This window comes from Periplaneta americana, chromosome 15 (genome assembly GCF_040183065.1).
Source record: "Periplaneta americana isolate PAMFEO1 chromosome 15, P.americana_PAMFEO1_priV1, whole genome shotgun sequence".
Lineage (NCBI taxonomy): Eukaryota > Metazoa > Arthropoda > Insecta > Blattodea > Blattidae > Periplaneta > Periplaneta americana.
In genome coordinates, this window is record NC_091131.1 from 130,306,748 (window position 1) to 130,329,455 (window position 22,708).

The 22,708-nt window shown below is 35.8% G+C and overlaps 1 protein-coding gene across 3 annotated transcripts in view; it reads left to right on the top strand.

Annotated features, from left to right (window-relative positions):
* The first annotated feature begins 10,944 nt into the window (after positions 1-10,944).
* LOC138715329 (cytochrome P450 4C1-like) overlaps positions 10,945-22,708 on the top strand; it is a 150,168-nt gene continuing 138,404 nt past the window's right edge. For 2 of the 3 annotated variants that reach the window (XM_069848122.1, XM_069848120.1), the window contains exons 1-2: positions 10,945-11,023; positions 19,216-19,278. The gene's annotated coding sequence lies outside the window, so the exon portion shown is untranslated. The remainder of the gene's footprint in view (positions 11,024-19,215; positions 19,279-22,708) is intronic. The other variant, XM_069848121.1, reaches the window with a different exon arrangement.

The following is a 22,708-nucleotide window of genomic DNA, read 5'->3' on the forward strand; positions in this document are numbered from 1 at the left end:
ACGATTAGGGAAAACACGGAAATTTTACTTGAAGCAAGTAAAGCGATCAGTTTGGAAGTAAATCCCGAAAAGACAAAGTATATGATTATGTCTCGTGACCAGAATATTGTACGAAATGGAACTATAAAAGTTGGAGATTTATCCTTCGATGAGGTGGAAAAATTCAAATATCTTGGAGCAGCAGTAACAAATATAAATGACACTCGGGAGGAAATTAAACGCAGAATAAATATGGGAAATGCGTGTTATTATTCGGTTGAGAAGCTCTTATCATCCAGTTGCTGTCCAAAAATCTGAAAGTTAGAATTTATAAAACAGTTATATTACCGGTTCTTCTGTATGGTTGTGAAACTTGGACTCTCACTCTGAGAGAGGAACATAGGTTAATGGTGTTTGAGAACAAGGTGCTTAGGAAAATATTTGGGGCTAAGCGGGATGAAGTTACAGGAGAATGGAGAAAGTTACACAACACAGAACTGCACGCATTGTATTCTTCACCTGACATAATTAGGAACATTAAATCCAGACGTTTGAGATGGGCAGGGCATGTAGCACGTATGGGCGAATCCAGAAATGCATATAGAGTGTTAGTTGGGAGACCGGAGGGAAAAAGACCTTTAGGGAGGCCGAGACGTAGATGGGAGGATAATATTAAAATGGATTTGAGGGAGGTGGGGTATGATGATAGAGACTGGATTAATCTTGCACAGGATAGGGACCGCTGGTGGGCTTATGTGAGGGCGGCAATGAACCTTCGGGTTCCTTAAAAGCCATTTGTAAGTAAGTAAGTAAGTAAGTAAGTAAGTAGTACCCGCTGGGTGCCTAAGAACATGACAGACGACCACAAGGGCCAATGAATGATGACTTGCTTGGACCACTTAAGGTCATTTTCAGTTAATTATCTATGCGGAAAACAAATGACGATCGTAAAACATGTTTTATAGTGCCGTGAAGAATTTTCAGTTTCAAATGTTGACAAAAACACAAATGCTAGGAAAGCGATAAAAACAAACAAATGCTAGGGAAGTGATAAAAACAAACAAATGCTAAGGAAGTGATCAAATTGTAGCGATAAACAGCCATGATTGGTTGAAACACGTCCTTTGGCACCGTTTAATTGGTCAAAAGTAGTATGACTAGTAAAAGTGTAATAATCAAATTAAAAATAAACATTTTTGGCAAGAAAATCGTCATTTTGGCAGTTTATTCTCCAACAAATGATTCAACGACAAAAGAAGAAGATACGTTTCAAAATCCTATTATCCATTACCGCCATTACTCCAGTATTATTATTAGACGAAACCAAGAACTAATTTAAGTGGTGGACCTAAATGGAAATGTTGGCAGAAGAAGAAATGATGATGTCGTAGGATTACATGAAAAAACAGAAGTAAACGATAATAATGGATACCGGCTTCTTAGTCTATGTCAATTTATTTATTTATTTACTTGGTTATTTAACGACGCTGTTTCAACTACGAGGTTATTTAGCGTCGATGGGATTGGTGATAGCGAGATGATATTTGGCGAAATGAGGCCGAGGATTCGATATAGATTACCTGAAATTTGCCTTACGGTTGGGGAAAACCTCGGAAAAAACCCAACCAGGTAATCAGTCCAAGCGGGAATGGAACCCTCTCCCGAGCGCAACTCCGGATCGGCAGGCCTTAACCGACCGAGCTACGCCGGTGGCCGTCTATGTCAATGGTAGAAAAGATTACGTCATATAAAATGCAGCCCTCAATACACAGTAAAGGGAAACTTAGAAGAGGAAGGATACCCAAACTGCTTAACATTGAATTAACAAGTAATGGCTAAGGGGAGGGCGATCATAACTTACCCCTCCGTCCTGCTTGTGTATTAAGAGGTTGACTCGTGAGTCAAGAAATGCCGACCACTGGTCTAAGTAAATGGTATGATCTACAGATAGGAAACACGTTCTGCAACCACAAAGATATCCATGAGTATGCATAGGAAAGAACAACGTTAAACCAGATTCATGAATTTTGCCTGTATTCATCTATATTACTCATAGAATAGTATCTCATGAATGCAGCATATCTACTGCCCGGGTGGTTATGTCGCAACCCATTTTCCCCCACACCCGTTTCAGCTGGTCCCTCTGTAAAGGTTAGTGGCTGGGCTCTTAAGCTTTTTCCCTGAAAATATTTGTTGTACGAAATTGGAAGTCTAAGTAATATTAATTATTATATAACGTTTTAAAATAATTTAAAGAAAAGGGACGTGTTAAGTAAGTGTCATGTGATTTTCTGCGTTTAGACGACTCTGCGACGTAACCACTCGGACGGACAATACGAGTATCACATGGGAAAAAGCGGTTTACTTTTTGAAGAACTGAAAGCCGCACAAACGTTTTATTATTTTTTCTCGCCTAAAGATTGTCTTTGGTCGCGGTCGAACCCACGTACATCGACATGCACATTAACCCTTATGCTATCGAAGTTGTCTATTATCATTATTATTGTTATTGTTATTGTCATTACTGTTATTATCCAAGAGTATTCAGCAGAGGTCGTATCCTCGGCGGCTTTGTTTGACAGATGATCTGTAGGAACTTCGTCCTTGTCCAGCATTACGATGTTAATGAGTAGAAAGCAGTGAAGAATGTCAGTGAGAGACAACTTCTTTTGTGTTGCTCCACCTACATTTCGCCTTTGTGTTGTAGGAAAGTGTTTGCGTGTTCTATGCAAACCAACACTTCCAGAAAAAAAAAGAAAAAAAAAACTGAGATTACGGTGCACCGTTTGCAGAGCGCATAGCGTGTGGACGTCAATCCAGCACAGTCCAAGCAGAGGTCTGCACGGGCCGAAATTCTTAGGCCCGGCCCGATCTGAATCAGGCCCGAACTCGACCCGAAACCCGAAATTAGCTTATAATCATCCGAGCCCGACCAGAAACCCGAGATTTGCTTATAATTATCACCCAAGCCCTACCCGAAACCCGAGTTTAGATTAGAAACATGGAAAACACAGAATCAAAACAGTGGGCACAGAAACAAAATGAGCTACTTAAATTTGTTTTGCTACTGTCAGCAGACTAGCAAATGAAGCAGAGGCCAGGGACCACAAGGATCAGGAACAGCTGTGAGTTATTATTTCAGTAGCAGCATGAGAAAGAGTAATCTTCCAGTCTGCCAGGTAAAGCAAATAAATAACCAAAACTGTGTCTATGACAACAGTAGATTCGATACGAATGCTGTTACGAAATACAAAGTCGAACTAAACAGTAATTTATGATACCGTGATCCTCTGTTCGGAATGGGAGGATGGTGGACATCTAATCGTACATGCATTAAAATCTTCATATTTTTTAATCAGTACATAATTCAGGGGAAATAATTACTTTTCTACATGGGTCATTCAATAATTACTGGCAAGATTTGAATTAACAACAAAGAAAACATTTTTGGAACAGTCACATTGCTGCAGTGCTCAGAAGTAATCTCCTCCAACATGAAGAACCCGCCTCCAATCCTCAGGGAGACGACGGATGTCATTCACAGCGTCTTGTTGTACTAATCTTCGAACAGACTGCTCTACTGCTGCTATAATATCCTTCTGGTTCTAAAGCGAACTCCTCTAAGTGGTAATTCTACTTGCAGGAAAAGGTCAAAATCACATGGACTCGTATCTGGAGAGTATGGAGGATGATCCAGAACTTACCAGTTCTATCTTCGAAGTAAATTAACCACAGGGGAAGCTATGTGAGAGCGAGTACCATCATGTAGCACAATAGGATGAGAATTCAGGAAATTTGGACGTTTACGGCGCACCGCTGGTTGCAAATGGTGTTCCAGAAAGTAACTGTACTATGCACCATTCACACGATTTCCGACAGGAACTGAATGAGTGAGAAGGATTCTGTCAAAATCATAACCAACAACGGTGTTCTTCCAGTACCGCTCTTACAGCGTTCACTTGCCGATTATGGTCTGCCAGCTCTACGTTTTTGTTTAACATTTTCCTCCTGCTGCGAAATGCATGCGCCCACCTAGCCAGGGTACGATATGGTGAAGTCTCTCTACCACAAGCTTCCAGTAATGCTGTATGTCATTGTCGGACATTCTTGCCTCTTGCAATCTTAATTTCAATGAAGCACCTTTGTTCGTATTTACTAAACATTTTAGAGAGCTACAGATAACAGTCTACAAATTAAATTCACTACAAATTTATCTTATAAATAAGATTATTGTTTTTAAACTCACAAATAACACACATCAGATGCTCTTCTTTCTCATTGTTATCAGCTTGCATCATTTACCGCTGATAGCGCCATATACAAACATTGTTGCCACTAATAATTATTGAATGACCCATGTACGAGTATAAAGCCAGAGCCCAGCCCAAATCCGAAAAGCACAAGTGAATTTCAACCGAGCCCGGTCCGCGGGTTTGGTCAAAGCCCGTGCAGAGCTCTAAGTCCAAATTACATTGTAGTGGATGTGGAAACGTTATATTAATACCTATGCTGACGGGTGTAGGCCTACTAAAGAGGATTCCACGTAAAGAAAAAGGCATTGGTCTTCCTTGCTTAGTACTCTGTTGCCGCAAGGTGTCTCCGTTAGAAGAAAGAGTGGGGTATAGTATCTCTGTCTCACTCTCTTCCTAACACGTACAGTTTATCGCACAAAATAGGTATGTCGAGTCCGCTCAAATGATTAAAAAAAAACTTTTAATGCCGTAATGATTTCTGAAACGTATACATGATTTTTTTTATATATATTAAAATTAAACTTCGGACATTTAGACCATTAACCAACTTTCAGACACTTGAACTAGGTTATGAAATATTAAGAAATAGGCATTAAAATACAGTTTAGGCACCTAAAAATATAATTTTAGGCAGCTAGAAATACGATTTTAGGCACATAAATATTTTACCCACTCAAACTATAATAACCAGGGAAAGGATTTATATGTAAATACATATTTACTTATAAAGCTAATATAATTTATATTTTGCATTATCTTTATGTTTCACAATGTGTAGGGTTGAAAAATCCTACTTTTATTTTCCATATTTTTCCATATTTTAGAGTTTAGTACATATTTTCGTTAATTTCCATATATTTTCCATATTTCATATAAAACAGTCCATATTATATTAGGTTTAACAATAAAACAAAACAAAATTCCATTAACTTTTAAAAATACATTTCAACAATAGAGATTTAAACACATGTTCAGTAATCCCTTTAACATCAGAGTTATTTGAAAATTAGCAGTCCTATCAACAATGGGAAAGTAAGTTACAAAACTGTATTAATTTAATTTAAAATTTTTAACAGACTTCAGTTGTGCAGCTCAACAGTTAAATGCCAGTCAGAGTACACATAGGTTCAGTTTTGTAAATCATACTATAAAGACGGTAAATATGCCAAAAGTACGTCATTCAGTCAATTTAAAATCAAAACTAACAAGTTACATTTCAGAATTGAAAGAAGATGGTTTATCAACTGATAATAAAATATTATTTTGTAATTTGTGTCAGTGTGCAGTATCATCTACACAAAAGTTCCTGGTGCAACAACACATTACAACTAGTAAACATCAGGCCAACAAACAACTAAATTCCAAGCAGAGACAATTGTTTTTAACACAACCAACAACATCGAATGTAAGATCTGAGTTTAACATCGACCTGTGCCGTTCTCTCATCTCTGCTGATATTCCTCTCTACAAACTAAAGAATAAGGTCTTCAGGGAATTCCTTGAAAAATATACTCAACATACAATCCCGGATGAGTCAACACTTAGGAAGACGTATGCTCCATCCATCTACGATGAGACAATACAGAAGATAAGAGATGAAATTAAAGATAGTTCAATTTGGGTTTCCATTGATGAGACTCCCGACAAAGAAGGTAGACTTGTTGGCAATGTAGTTATCGGTTTGTTAAGTGAACAATATTCTGAACGAATTCTTTTACATTGTGATGTTCTAGAAAAGTGCAATAACAAAACTATAGTTAAACTGTTCAACGAAGCTATGGGTATCCTGTGGCCAAAGGGTATTATGTACGATAATGTGTTATTCTTTATTAGCGATGCTGCCCCTTATATGGTCAAAGCTGGACAAGCATTATCTGTTGTATATCCTAAATTGACTCATTTTACTTGTGTGGCGCATGCATTTCATCGTGTGGCAGAAGTGGTCAGAGACAATTTCCCTAAAGTAGATTTGTTGATTTCATCAGTGAAAAAAGTATTTCTCAAAGCTCCCAGTAGAGTTAACGTGTTGAAAGAAATGTACCCTGAAATTCCATTGCCACCAAAGCCAATTTTAACTAGATGGGGTACATGGCTAGAAGCAGTTGAATATTATGCCGAACATATAGACTCTATTAACAATGTTCTCCTTGCATTGGACTCTGAAGATGCAGTCTCAATTGATACTGCGAAAACAGTTATCTGTGACATAAGTGTGAAGAATGACTTAGCTCACATTCAGCATACATTTTCATGCATCATAAAAACGCTCAAAAGTCTCCAAAATAGGCACCTTTCACTATCTGAAAGTTTTGAAATTATAAATAGTACTGTGGAACAACTGAATCGTGGTAGAGGTAAAGTTGCAGATGCAGTAAGAGCTAAGGTGGACACTGTACTTTCAAAAAACCCTGGATATGAAGAACTACAAAAGGTTGTTGCTGTGATGAGTGGTGAATCAACAGTGAAGATTAACTTGGACTTATCCCCAGCAGACATTGTGAAATTGAATTATGTACCAGTTACTTCTTGTGACGTCGAACGCTCTTTTAGTCAGTATAAATCTATCCTCAGAGACAATAGAAGAAGATTCACTTTTCAGCACTTGAAAGAAATGTTTGTAACCTATTGTTATGGTAACAGACAATAAAAATTGTGTTTTGTTGAAACTACATTGGAAGATAAGGTACGTCCATTATATTTTTTGTTTAGTTTGATTAAAATGTACCAATATTTAACGTACATAGTCATTTTTTTATAATTTTAAGTCCATATTTAATTCCATATTTTGGTAAAAATCCATATTTAATTCCATATTTCGGTAAAAATAACTACATATATATTTACATATTTCATATATTTTTAGTCCATATAAATCCGTTCCCTGATAATAACTATAACGATGCAAATAATTAGTGAATATTAAATATTACGCTATACAGTGATAAGAGAGTAAAAAAATTATTGTGGTTAAAAACATCATTTTATTATGTCACTACCATCATATCTGCCTCTAACTGAGGTTCTGGCTGATATGTATATCTATTATCAAGCAGTGCACCTCACTTGACGATATGTGTCAGAGGAAGAACAATTGTTTGTATGCATCTGAAGTCTGATTAGTGGAATATGTAGCTAATCGGTGATGTATGCATTGGAGAGGGAAAGGAACTGGCCACTCTACCCCAATATCTCTTGGCCTAGTTGCCTCATGAGTGATGCCTTATTGGTGTTACTTATGAGTAGACAGTGGATGCGGGATGACTTATCGTTGAATATAAGTAAACATTTACTATATGTTACTTTTTTTTTCATTCACACCATTGGCTGAACAGGTTTTAAACGTAAACAGACGACGTCAACATGCTACTGTATCTCCGTACAGTCTGAAGAAAAAGAAAAATAACATACTGTAGTACATACCTTGCAAGGTTCAGTTCTCGTCATCATTGAGGCAATTACCAGCGTTACAGTAAACGACGATATATTCTCGTAAGTTGTCGAAGCTGAATCGTCTTCGCCTATCGCTTAAACAGTTTTTGTATGGAGAGAATTTCTGAAGAAAACCTCTAAAATGGGGATCACTCAATTTCTTTAGAGGAATATTTTCACTTAGCATCATGTTGCACGTGTCGTTAGACCCGCACAACTAAATAATGATGATGATGATGATGATGATGATGATGATGTTGTAGATGGTTCCTCAGATATCATTTCAACGCATTTCCTGTGCGATGTACTGTTGCAATGTTCCTCTATAGTCTGAGTTGTTCTGGTTTTTATTTCAATTTTACATAACTTACATTACACACGACATTGTCTTCGTTAATACATAAAATGTCACTCTCATACTTCTTAATTGCATTTCATATCTCTGAACGAATTTAACGTTTTGCCACAATGAATGGATCAGCACAACATATTCAACGCGTACTAAATACTTGACCAGGATAACACAACTGCACACATTGCGTTGCAATGTTACTATGAACAGATCGGGGTTCATTCGTTTTGTACGCTGCTGTACTCGCCAGGTACACAAAAGACGGACGGCGCGGTACGTGCCATATACTCTGATACGAAACAATGTCACTTTTCCTTAAGTCATCCCGCATTATCCACTGTCTACTTATGAGGTTCAAACCTGTCTTCGAACAGTTGACTAAACAACAATAACAACAACAACCATCATATTCAAACTCCCTTAAATCCATTTTAATATTATCCTACATCTACGTCTCGGCGTCCCCAAAGAGTTTTCCCTCCGGTCTCCCAACTAACACTCTATAGTATAAGAATTTCTGAATTCGCCCATATGTGCTACATACCCTGCCTATCTCAAACGTCAGGATTTAATGTTTCTAATTATGTCAGGTGAAGAATACAGTGCGTGCAGTACTACGTTATGCAATTTTCTCCATTCTCCTGTAACTTCATCCCTCTTAACCTCAAATATTTTCCTAGACACCTTATTCTCAAACACCCTTAACCTTTGTTTCCCTCTCAAAGTCTGGCTGCAAGTTTCACTATCATGTAGAAAAACCGGTAATAGGCTATAACTGTTTTATAAATTCTGACTTTCAACATTTTTGAGAGCAGATTGGATGACAAACGCTTCTCTACTGAATAATGACAGGCATTTCTCATATTTATTCTGTGTTTAATTTCTTCCCGAGTGTCATTTATATTTGTTACTATTGCTCCATGATATTTTAATTTTTCCACCTCTTCACAGGATAAATGTTCGATTTTTATATTTTACATTTCGTACTATGTTCTGATCACGAGACGTAATCACATACTTCGTGAAGAATATTCATAGGGGAAACAAACAGGAGAAACTCCTATATCAGAAGAAGATTGAGAGGGAAAAAAACAGGAGGAACGCCTATATCAGAATAAGACTGAAAGAGAAAACAAATAGAATAGACTTCTACTGTATATCCGAAAAAGATTTGATAGGGAAAACAAATAGAAGGAACTCTTACTGTATATCAAAAGAAGATTGATAGGGGAAACAAACAGAAGGAACTCCTATATCAGAAGAAGATTGATTAGGGAAACAAACAGGAGTAACACCTATATCAGAAGAAGATTGATAAAGTTAACAAATAGGAGGAACTCCTGTATCAGAAGAAGATTGATAGGGGAAAAAACATGAGGAACTCCTATATAAGAAGAAGATTGACAGAGGAAACGAACAGGAGGAACTCCTATATAAGAAGAAGATTGACAGGGGAAACAAACAGGAGGAACTCCTATATAAGAAGAAGATTGATAGGAGAAACAAACAGGAGGAACTTCTATATCAGAAGAAGATTGATAGGAGAAACAAACAGAAGGCACTCCTATATCAGAGGAAATTTGATAGGAGAAACAAACAGGAGGAACTCCTATATAAGAAGAAGATTGACAGGTGAAAAACAAACAGGAGGAACTCCTATATAAGAAGAAGATTGACAGGGGAAACAAACAGGAGGAACTCCTATATAAGAAGAAGATTGACAGAGGAAACGAACAGGAGGAACTCCTATATAAGAAGAAGATTGACAGGGGAAACAAACAGGAGGAACTCCTATATAAGAAGAAGATTGATAGGAGAAACAAACAGGAGGAACTCCTATATCAGAAGAAGATTGATAGGAGAAACAAACAGAAGGCACTCCTATATCAGAGGAAATTTGATAGGAGAAACAAACAGGAGGAACTCCTATATCAGAAAAAGATAGATAGGAGAAACAAACATTTGAAACTCCTGTATCAGAAGAAGATTAATGGGGAAACAAACAGGAGGAACTCCTATATCAGAAGAAAATTGATAGAAGAAATAAACAGGAGGAACCCCTATATCAGAAGAAAATTGATAGAAGAAATAAACAGGAGGAACTCCTATATCAGAAGAAAATTGATAGGAGAAATAAACAGGAGGAACTCCTATATCAGAAGAAAATTGATAGGAGAAATAAACAGGAGGAACTCCTATATCAGAAGAATATTGATAGAAGAAATAAACAGGAGGAACTCCTATATCAGAAGAAAATTGATAGGAGAAATAAACAGGAGGAACTCCTATATCAGAAGAAAATTGATAGGCGAAATAAACAGGAGGAACCCCTATGTTCAGAGAACGATTGTTAAGGTAAACAAACAGAAGGAACTCCTACATCAGAAGAAAATTGATAGGAGAAATAAACAGGAGGAACTCCTATGTCAGAGAGCGATTGATAGGGTAAACAAACAGGAGTAACTCCTACATCTGAAGAAGATTGATGAATGAAACAAACAAGAGGAATTCCTATATCAGAAGAAGATTGGTAGGAGAATGAAACAGGAGGAACTCCTATATCAGATAAAGATTAATAGGGATAACAAACAGGAGGAATTTCTATATCAGAAGAAGATTTCTACTCCGGCTCAAAGTCTCCATGCAAAGTTTCAGCAATAGCGACAATTCGACGCAAGACTGCTTGACCTCCAACGCCGAATCATTGTTTCAGCAAGATTACAGTCTTCAGGCGTTTGTGCTTTTGTTCAGCGTCAAGCAGTGAGGAACCCTTCGCGCAGAAATTTTTATCTTCTTTAAATCGTTTGTCAGAATAAGGAATACTGAAGTTGGTGGATTCCCCGTGGCTATGTTACGTAAATTATTTGAAGATAACAAGATTTGCTAATCACTTCAACTGCGCTACTTAAAGCCATGAGTAGTACAACAGCAACAGACAGTTTCACTTTCTCCTCCGCACGGGTTCGTACGTCCCGCGGTGCGGATCACTTTGCATTTGGTGAACGTACAGGTAAGTGTTCTGTCTTCTGCTTTAAGAGTGGTACTGTAACATACAAAAACAGGTGTGACAAGGCCGGCGGTTGTGGATTGTGAATGAATGTTTTACTACCATGTGAAAAGTGTTGTTTATTTTATACGGAACAAAGTGGCTGGTATTCATAAGCCCGGAATGTTAAGTTCGAACCTATTCATTATTAACACGAAACTTAAGTTTTTTCTACATTTCCCGTTTTGGTAAAGGAAGTATGAAAATGTTATATAAGTTAAAATATTTAATTTGGGATTTAAGGTCTAAAATGTTATTAATGTGTGTCTATTCCTTATATTTCGTTTTGTTCACTTATTTATTGATAGTAAGCGCTGATGATTTCAGAATTTAGCAATCAAAATTTTGTCTTGAAACATATCTTACCTGAAGAAGGAGATTATTGTGATGTACCGAAGTACGTATGATATTTCCGTGCAGGAATTCTGCATTACCATATGGTGAAGAAAAAGAATTCATCTCCTCCTGAAATGTCTGTGAATATTTCATCATTAAAACTACGGTAGAAATAATTGATTTCAATATTCTTGCTGTTATAGAAGATGCATTAAACTACTGTTAGTCTCCGAATATTAACTATAATATATTCGGAACGTTTTCAGGGTGTGCAGTAAGTGTGATTTGTCAGGAAGTTCGTACCAAAACAGATTTCAGTTGAGTACAGCGAGGAGTATAGATGTCACCCCCGCCTCGCCCTGCTTCCGTTCGATACAGATGATACACAGTATGTCCACATAAACAACGCATAGGCCTAGTAGCACTTGTGGACCTGTGTAGAGTCGTGAATAGTTTGAAGAATACTGTTACTTTAGATTAATATTTTAGATTCTGAACAAAGCGAGCTACTCTGTTATTATTGTATTATTTACTACGTAATGTTAATATTATGCATGATGATTCCAAAAAAGTAAGCTCAACTGTTATTAAGTAATTATGCAAAAAGGAATGTGTAACAAGTTTATTTTTTTCCGGATTATTCTTCGTTAAATATTGATGTCTCGTGCTGCTATCCATTCGGTTCCGTTACAATCCAAGTTCAACATCGGAATTATGATACAATACGAACTTCATAGCTGTCATTACAATAGAAGTGGAATATTTTCTTGAAAACAATTATGGGTTTAATATTATGTGCCACATACGAGATACACTATTAGATACACAAAGTAGTTGTTCACCTGATGGTAGTAAGATATACTGTATCATATTTCAGATTTGCTCCAGTAACGTCTTGTGACGTAGAACGAATATTTTCGGAGTACAAATATTGTTTTTTTTTTCTGAACATAAAAGAAGTAGTCCACACCTGTGGAGTAACGGTTAGCCCGTCTGGCCGCGAAACCAGGTGGCCTGGGTTCGATTCCCGGTCGAGGCAAGTTACCTGGTTGAGGTTTTTTCCGGGATTTTCCCTCAACTCAATATGAGCAAATGCTGGGTAATTTTCGATGCTGGACCCCGGAATCATTTCACCGGCTTTATCACCTTCATCTCATTCAAACGCTAAATAACGTAAGCTGTTGATAAACCGTCGTAAAATAACCTAGTAAAATAAAAAAAAAATAATAAAAGAAATATTTATTTTGAGAAAATGAAAATGTTCATTATTATTTGTTATAATGAAGCTAGAAACATAATTCTATTCTTTGTATGTTATTTTTATACTGGCCGTACCTGTGCGCTCCGCTGCACCAATAATAAATATAAAGTAATTACATAATTAAAATAGGACATTTGATCCAGGGAACACTCATGTTTGATAGAAAGATAAGTCGTTTATTATGTTACTTAATTTAAATTGTATTAAGAAAATAAAAATGCGATCATTTTGATCCAGTCATAAAAATTATTTTAGGAAATACAGGAAACTAATGCCTATCAAGTTTTCTGTTCATAAGAAGCTATTTTAATCTTACCTGTCCTCGATTCACTCAGAAGTTACTGCAATAACATTATAGCATTATGTCCATCTAGAGAAACTACACTTTCCAATGGCGAATTAATAATTAATTATACAAATCGGTTAATTTAGCTTCCGATATTACTTCATACAAACACAGAAACATTCTCTGTAGGCTACCGTATGTTTCATAGCTTTCGATTGTTGTTGTCCAAGGCCCCTTATAGACGAAGTCATTTGTTTTTTCATTTCATTACACCGACTTAGATGGCGTTGTTATTGTCATTTTGAAACTGATTTATCTCATTAAATATCAGTCCTATCAAAATTTTGCATGGAATAAAACTTATCGAAAATTATGTTTAAAGAAACTTTTGTTATGTAATATTTTTCATGAAAATTAATAATAAGGGAGATATTTCGATTTATTTAATTCAAGCCCCCTTATAACCTCCCTTTTAAATAAAATATTTTGAATGCCATATAGCCTAAATTCTAAGTTACAACGAACTTAATTTATATTCCAATTTTCATATAAATCGGTTCAGCCATTATCGCGTGAAAAGGTAACAAACATCCAGACAGACACACATACAAACAAAAATGTCAAAAAAAGCGATTTTCGGTTTCAGAGCGGTTAATTATATATGTTAGGACCTTGGAAAATCAAAATTACCAGAAAAATTTCGGCTACAGATTTATTATTAGTATAGATGTATGGGTAAATTATTTTAGTTTGGGAGTTACAAGTTTATAATTTACAAACTACTGGTTTTTATATTATTTGTTTATTATTTTCTTGATCTAAGGCCGTGGATGATTGGAGCACATGTTTGGTTATCACCCGGCTGTAGATGTTTATCGTTCTGGTTCACTGACATTGAGAGATACGCTATTATTTTTCATTCGGTAGAGATATAATCCAAGCTCAAACAACTTAATAGTTTTGGTACCAACTTCCTAGCTCTGGTTATAACGAACAACAAAATATTTCAGTTTCTATATAACGAGTGTGAAAATGATGGGCTTGAAGATGTCATAGGCCTACACTAACCTAGTGTTTTGAACATCACGGCATACCGCTATCTTTCCAGTCTTCGTAAAATGAAATTCATAAGACCCTAAATGAGAATTTTAAAATATTTCAAATTCTGAAACGTACTATTTGGAAATGTCTCCACGCAGTAGCTACATGGTTTAAGGAGGCGTGCCTTGGACTAGAGTTACGGATTGAGCGATGGTTCTTCATGGCGAACAATATTTTCTTAAGAAATTTCGGCCATTTTATGGGACCAGTGTGTACACCGCAGCATGATGAGTAAGGACCGTATTTTGTCCCAGGGCGTACGGAGATAATGTTAGCTGTTCATAGACTGTATTGACGTGACGTCATATTTGACGCGTGCAACAGCATCTTGTTTGTGCTGAAGTTGACTATTTCCTTTTTAAAAAGTAGAGCTCATAGACTGTTCACAATGCATTATAGTGATAAAGACTGATAACTACGATGATGTTTCTTACAATTTAAATTATTTCTTCATTTATTTTCACTAGCAGAGTCAAGATCACAAGGCCTTTTCTTCCACTGAACCAGTATAACAATGAGCAGCAAATATAAATATAAATAACATCAACACAGAAAACAATGGAATAATAGTAATAATAAAAATAATAATAATGCATGCTAGTTGGGAGGCCGGAGGGAAAAAGACCTTTAAGGATGGGAGGATAATTTTAAAATGGATTTGAGGGAGGTGCGCTATGATGATAGAGACTGGATTAATCTTGCACAAGGTAGGGATCGATAGCGGACTTATGTGAGGGCGGCAATGAACCTCCGAGTTCCTTAAAAGCCATTTCTAAGTAATAATAATAATAATAATAATAATAATAATAATAATAATGATGATGATGATGATGATGATGATGATGATGATGATGATGATAATAATAATAATAATAATAATAATAATAATAACAGCAAAATTTGGATGTGTTTAGTTATATGTAATTCTAAGAGTTAAACAGTTACAATTTAGTGTTACATAGGACAATTTGTATCGAAGAAATGGCATTTCATCATGAAGGACAATTTAACATAGGCCTATGAATCAAAATCATATTCCGCAAAAGTTATATTTGAAAAAGATTATATTCCAGAGACAAAAGAGCAGTCTTTTTGATAATCGGCTTTTGAAAGTAATCAGTGTCTAAAGTCCCTTTGTACACTATTATACACTATTTATAAAATAAGTCTATACTTATTTACTTTTGGCTTTTAAGGAAACAAGATGTTCATTGCCGCCTTTATATAGGCCGCCATCGGTCCCTATTCTGAGCAAGATCAATCCAGTTTCTACCATATTATACCATCTCCCTCAAATCCATTTTAATATTAACCTCCCGTCTACGTCTCTGCCTCCTCAAAGATCTTTTTTCTCTCTGGCCTCCCAACTAACACTTTATATACATTTCTGGATTCACCCATACGTGCTACATGTCCTGCCCATCTCAAACGTCTGGATTTAATGTTCCTAATTATGTCAGGTGAAGAATACAATGCATGCAGTTTTGCGTTGTGTAACTTTCTCCATTCTCCTGTAACTTCATCCCTTTTCGCCCCAAATATTTTCCTAAGCACCTTGTTCTCAAACACCCTTAACCTCTGTTCCTCTCTCAAAGTGAGAGTCCAAGTTTCACAACCATACAGAACAACCGGTAATATAATTGTTTTATAAATTCTAACTCTCAGATTTTTTGACGGCAGACTAGATGACAAAAGGTTCTCAACCGAATAATAACAGGCATTTCCCATATTTATTCTGCGTTTCATTTCCTTCCGAGTGTCATTTATATTTGTTACTGTTGCTCCAAGATATTTGAATTTTTCCACCTCTTCAGTGGATAAATTTCCAATTTTTATATTTCCATTTCATACTAATGATCTTGTCACGAGACATAGTCATATATTTGGTCTTTTCGGGATTTACTTCCAAATCTATCGCTTTACTTGCTTCCAGTAAAATTTCCGTGTTTTCCCTAATCGTTTGTGGATTTTCTACTAACATATTCACGTCATTCACATAGACAAGCAGCTGATGTAACCCGTTCCAATCCAAAACCTCTGTGTTATCCTGAACCTTCCTCATGGCATATTCTAGAGCAAAGTTAAAAAGTAAAGGTGATAGTGCATCTCCTTGCTTTACCCCGCAGCAAAAAATTGGAAAAGGATGCAACAGAAACTGGTATATACGGATTCTGCTGTAAGTTTCACTGAGAAAAATTTAGTTACTCGAACTAGTTTCTTGGAAATACCAAATTAAATAAGAATATTATATAAAACTTCTCTCTTAACTAAGTCATATGAATGAATGAATTAATTAATAGTCAATTAATTAATTAATAGCCGATTTGTCCCTGAAGGGCTAAGGCCTGCTCTTGCGAAGGGTAGCTCGGTAAGACTCGCGGGTAGCTAGTCCGCGTCACTTGACAGTCACTGCATCACTTCCGCACTTCACCTCTTTATTCCTCTCTCACTTCTTTGCGATCGGGCACTGTGTGATCGTGTTCGTCACTCCGCACTTCGCGCACTTCCTCCCTTATTCCCATTCGGACTAGATCAGAGGTCTCCAAAAAGCGTATCGTCATTCGTGCTCTCGATGCTGCCCGCCGAACACAGTGTGCTGTAAGGCTAGAGAAGGGGAAGAGACTCGTACCTTAACAGATAGGAGCGATCAGTGGGGGATAGCGGCAACGTCTGCTTAAATTTAGAAATAATAACATCAAAAGAATAAGAAATATAATACGTTTGTATATTATTTTGACATACTATGAAGCTGGAGCCCCGTCTGTTGCTATTGACACAAGACATTGCAAATTCAACCTCTTCTGTTCTATGGTGCCTTTCAGTGCCTGGAAAAGATCTTCTCCAGTTATATTTTGTAATTACATCTAAAAGACATTCAGACACAGTAAAATGTTCATTAACACCTCGCATGAAAATGGCTAGGTGAGCTTTGTCATTTCTATCTGTGCTTTCGTGCAATGCAAGTGAGAAAGTACAAACTGGTTAATTGTGGTATCGACTTCAGATTCAATTACATTTGCAATCTTGAAATTCCTTCTCTGAACTGTAACTGGAAATATTTTAATTTTCTTAAACTTTGACTTTGTTCTGGACACAGCATTTTAGTAACGTCCTGTATGCACGATTTCACAAATGATTCTTCTGTAAAGGGCTTGATTGATTTTCCAATATTTCAAGCTAAAACATAGCTAGCAAAAAGCTTTTTTTTGTTTAAGACTGAGGACATATGTGTGATTTGTGTTTGTATTTTATTGTTTTATATTTGTATACTATTTATAGGCCTACGCATTTCACCTAAAATTAAACGAAAAACTATATGTTTGTCATGCGGAACTGAGTGTAAACGTAATATACTGATTATTATGTATAACCAACAGTCATACAGATAACCCCGTCCACACCTGTGGAGTAACGGTTAGCGCGTCTAGCCGCGAAACCAGGTGGTCCGGGTTCGATTCCCGGTCGGGGCAAGTTACTTGGTTGAGGTTATTTCCGGGATTTTCCCTCAACCCAATACGAGCAAATGCTGGGTAACTTTCGGTGTTGGACCCCGGACTCATTTCACCGGCATTATCACCTTCATCTCATTCAGACGCTAAATAACGTAAGCTGTTGATAAAGCGTCGTAAAATAACCTACTTAAAAAATAGATAGCCTCAAAATAAATTATTTTCACATGTCCAACATGCCTGTAATTGTATTATATTCTTTGTGAAGAGTCGAGTATTGTCGTCGCATGTTGAATTTTAACACATCCTTAGGATTTTTCGAACAAATTAAGCATTTCACATTTTCCCCACTAACTCAAAAAAATGTCTCTTCCTATTCATCCTTGAATGTACTACGTCCATGATTAGAAGACATTGTGAAAATGTGAAACACGCCGACCGACACAATGATAATGGCAGTCCGCCACTGCTCTTCGTTTACGCATAGACATTGAGTACAGTACAGGTGGAGATGGGTGAGGCGGAGCGCGCTCATTACATACTGGCTTCGGTTCCGTTCAGGGGCTTGCTCGCGAGTACGCTTTCGGAGACGTCTGCACTAGATGATCGTGTTTAGCACTTCCTGCCTCCTTCTTCGGATGTCTCCCCAGTCGCTGCGGTCTCGTGCAGTCCTAGTCCAGCGTGCTCCTGCTTCCTTCTTGAAGGCGTCGCGTCGTCCCATCTTGTTCCTGGTCTGCTGCCTCGCCTCTTGGAGTGCGGGCAGTCCACATTGTAGAAATGTACGCCCATCTGGTATTCTGGAGCCTCACCACGTGGTCTTCCCATTTTCATATAAAGTTGATGGCTCGTTGGGATACGTCTTCCAATTTGGTTATTTCCCTTATCCTGGTGTTTGATACTTCGTCTTTAAGGGATAATCCTAACACTTTCCTCTCCATCTTTCTTTGACAGCCTTTTGAAATCTATGTAGGCCCTACTGTGTCCTTATACTCCCATTTTTTCTCCAATATCTGTCGAATACAAAAAAAATCTCATCAATAGTCGACCTATTACGCCTAAAATCACACTGATGATCCCCTATAATTTCATTTACATATAAAGTGAATCTTATCAAAAGAATATTCGACAAAATTTTGTACGACGCAAACAAAATCGATATTCCTTGAAAGTTACTACAGTTAGTCTTTTCTCCCTTCTTAAGAACGCTATAGTATAATTAAATAAAATACCTTTCATTACAGTACACAGCACTGTATTCAATACTGTAAATAAAGTTTGATCAATGTAGGCCTACATTCTTTATCATAGTGTAAGTAGAACAAATAGCGTATTGTGTACATAGTTTAAATCAGTGGTATTCAAACTTTTTTGCTACCGTACTCCGAAAATACCTTTTTTTTTTCATCCCTCCTAAACTGCATTGAAATTATACAGCAGAAGCTAAAGATGTGTTTTGAATTACATAGTTGCTTAGTACAGAATTTTTTTACCGGAATTTTTTAACTACAAAATTAAATTTTTCCATTACTTGTACGCAAAGAGCGCATTGTGCAGTCGCTCATAGCAACCTAAATAATGACTTTAATGCAAGAGTGAATAAAATTTGTTTTATTCACTGCTGATAATTTACTCACTCCTAGAAATATGATTTTTTCGTTAACACCTCTCACGTTCCTACTTTCTCGCCACTCACAAAATAACTTATATTCTTTCTGATAAACAGATGCAGATTTCTGCGGAACTAACGTGGACACAGCTGCTTTGGAGACATTAAGGACTTCATCCGGTAAGAAAACTTCTTCTTTACAAGACATTTTGCTTCCGAAAAACAAAAATTTTAAATTTATTTATTCTCTATCCAACGCGACTGACATTGTTGTCTTCATTACTATTCTTTAAATCATAGCCAACTGTACACAATATTTATTTGAACTAACCATGGACAACAGTTGGCTTTGAATCAAACAATGACAAATGAGTCTAATATTTTACTTTCAATTAAAGATTATTTTCATAGAAATATTACTCTAGATATTAGTAGTGAAAAAAAATATTGCATGTAATACGAGACGATATATTTTATTCACGGAGGCTTCAGGAGATAAACTTTCCACTCATGAATAAAATCTTACTTAAGTCTCTTGTCACATAAATTACTATTTTCTTACGCACTTTCACAACAATTGTTACAAATCGCGTCACTCCTGTAAATTCTTTAAGACTGTATATTAGGTTGCAGAATTAAACTGTAAAGAATATATTTTCTAAAGTTGTATGATTTGTAACATTTGTTGTATGATTGCGTAAAAATGATGTAATTTTTAATTGAAAAATGAAAAACAAAATCTGTACAAAGCACTTCACAACATATTTTTAGCTTCAGAACACCAGCCAATTACATAAATTATACTTCTGAATAACTAATTCTCCATTTGTAATATTTTTAGTAGTTATTTTACGACGCTTTATCAGCATCTTCGGTCATTTAGCGTCTGAATGAAATGAAGGTGATAATGCCGGTGAAATGAATCCGGGGTCCAGCACCGAAAGTTACCCAACATTTGCTCATATTGGGTTGAGGGAAACCCCCGAAAAAAACCTCAACCAGATAACTTGCCCCGACCGGGAATCGAACCCGGGCCACCTGGTTTCGTGGCCAGACGCGCTGACCGTTACTCCACAGGTGTGGACCATTTGTAATATTATTTTATCCTTAAAACTAAAGAAAAAATGTATTTTACTAACAATTTCAAATTAGTGTAACTCTGAAAACATTGAGATTTAGACACGTTTATATGACATCTTTTGCTCAGAATGTGTTCGGAAATAAGCTCCGTAAGTGGCGGTAAATCCTCGTGAATCACCCTGTATAAGAAATAACGAAAGGGTATGATTCATGTTATATGCTAAATAAATAAATAAATAAATAAATAAATAAATAAATAAATAAATAAATAAATAAATAAATAAATAAATAAATAAATAAATAAATCTATACTAATAATAAATCTGTAGCCGAAATTTTTCTGGTAATTTTAGATTTTCCAAAAATAATTGGTCCTAACATACATCATTAACCACCCTGAAACCGAAAATCGCTTTTTTGAAATTTTTGTTTGTATGTCTGTCTGTCTGTATGTATGGATGTTTGTTACCTTTTCACGCGATAATGGCTGAACCGATTTATATGAAAATTGGAATATGAATTAAGTTCATTGTAACTTAGAATTTAGGCTATATGACATTCAAAATATTTTATTTAAAAGGGAGGTTATAAGGGGGCTTGAATTGAATAAATCGAAATATCTCCCTTATTATTAATTTTCATGAAAAATATTACATAACAAAAGTTTGTTTAAAAATAATTTCCTATAAGTTTTATTCCATGCAAAATTTTGATAGGACTGATATTTAATGAGATAAATGAGTTTCAAAATTACAATAACAACGCCATCTAAGTCGGTGTAATGAAATAAAAAAACAAATGATTTCGTCTATAAGGGGCCTTGGACAACAACAATCGAAAGCTATGAAACATACGGTAGCCTACAGAGAATGTTTCTGTGTTTGTATGAAGTAATATCGGAAGCTAAATTAACCTATTTCTATAATTAATTATTAATTCACCATTGGAAAGTGTAGTTTCTCTAGATGGACATAATGCTATAATGTTATTGCAGTAACTTCTAAGTGAATCGAGGACAGGTAAGATTATGCACAGAAAACTTGATAGGCTATTCTGTACAATCGTTTCCTATATTTCCTAAAATAATTTTTATAACCAAATGAGTGGCCTCTGGATCAAAATGATCGCATTTTAATTTTTTTAATACAATTTAAATTAAGTAACATAATAAACGATTTATCCTTCTATCAAACACGAATGTTCCCTGGATCAAATGTCCTATTTTAATTATGCAATTACTTCATATTTATTTCTAACGGGTGCAGCGGAGCGCACGGGTACAGCTAGTAAATAAATAAATAAATAAATAAATATTATTATACATACAATAGTTATTGATACAATATTAGTAATAAATTATAAATTGCAATAATTATTATCAACGAGAATAATAAAACAATTGTGTCAGCATTTTTATATGCCTAGCCTGTGGGATGCGTGCCTCTTGAGACAACCCCGCGTACGCGTAACATAGATTGGTTTAAATAATATAAATTTTAAATATTAGTGTAATTGTTAAAAAGGTCTATGTCTTGTTCTGCCTAACTTGACAAAACAGGATTCGCGTGAGCAGGCAGAAGTACTTCGCTTACTACATGCATGCACTCATTTGGGTACAGTAAAAACTCCAGTAATTCTTAACCTTGTAGTCTCCTGGGACAAAGTACGGTCCCTAATGATGAATTTGGGAACCTACAGCGAGTTACAAAATCTGATTTTGCAAGCCAACTATAATGGCTAAGATTAACAATGTGCTAACCACAGGTTACCCGGTATTAGTTGATGATCGTTCATCTATGCTGAGGCATATGGAAGTGAGGCCAACAGTCGGCCGATAGGCCCTGATCCTCCGCGGAATGTCTCGCAAAGGATACGTTTGTTTTTATATATCGTAAAACGGTATTTCTGAATCTTCCTATGCTTACGCTAGACACATTGTTAACCAGTTCAGTTAAATTTGTGGTCTACATAGACAGTGGTAGGATATGTTTTCTCGGGTATTAATTTCGATTTCAAATTTCTCCACAATCATTTAATTATATTATCTGTAGTAATGTCACGAGAGGTCTGAGATTTATCTGGGAAATCTCAGACCTCGAGTGACATTTATTAGGACTTTTTCGTGAATAAAATAAAAATGTAAATAATATATCCCTAAAATTCGATCACAAAATGTTAATAATTGTATATTTACGAATACTTAACATATTCAGACATTGTCAAGCTGAAATAGATGAATATCGATTACTGCAATAAAGAAATTCGATGTAATTATTCAGTAATGCCAATTGGGAAAAGTGAAATAGAGGTTTAACAATGTTAATTGCATGTACAGCACTTTTTTCTTATTATTATAACATAAATATATTTTCATTATCTGCTGAAATTATAATATAATTTAAAATCTTATAATATAATTACAGTAACCTGATTAATACATTAATTAAATGAAGAATTGTTGAAAACGCAGCTATCAAATCTGAATGAAGGATTGTAATTTTTTCTGATAGCCTACAATGGACATGGAATT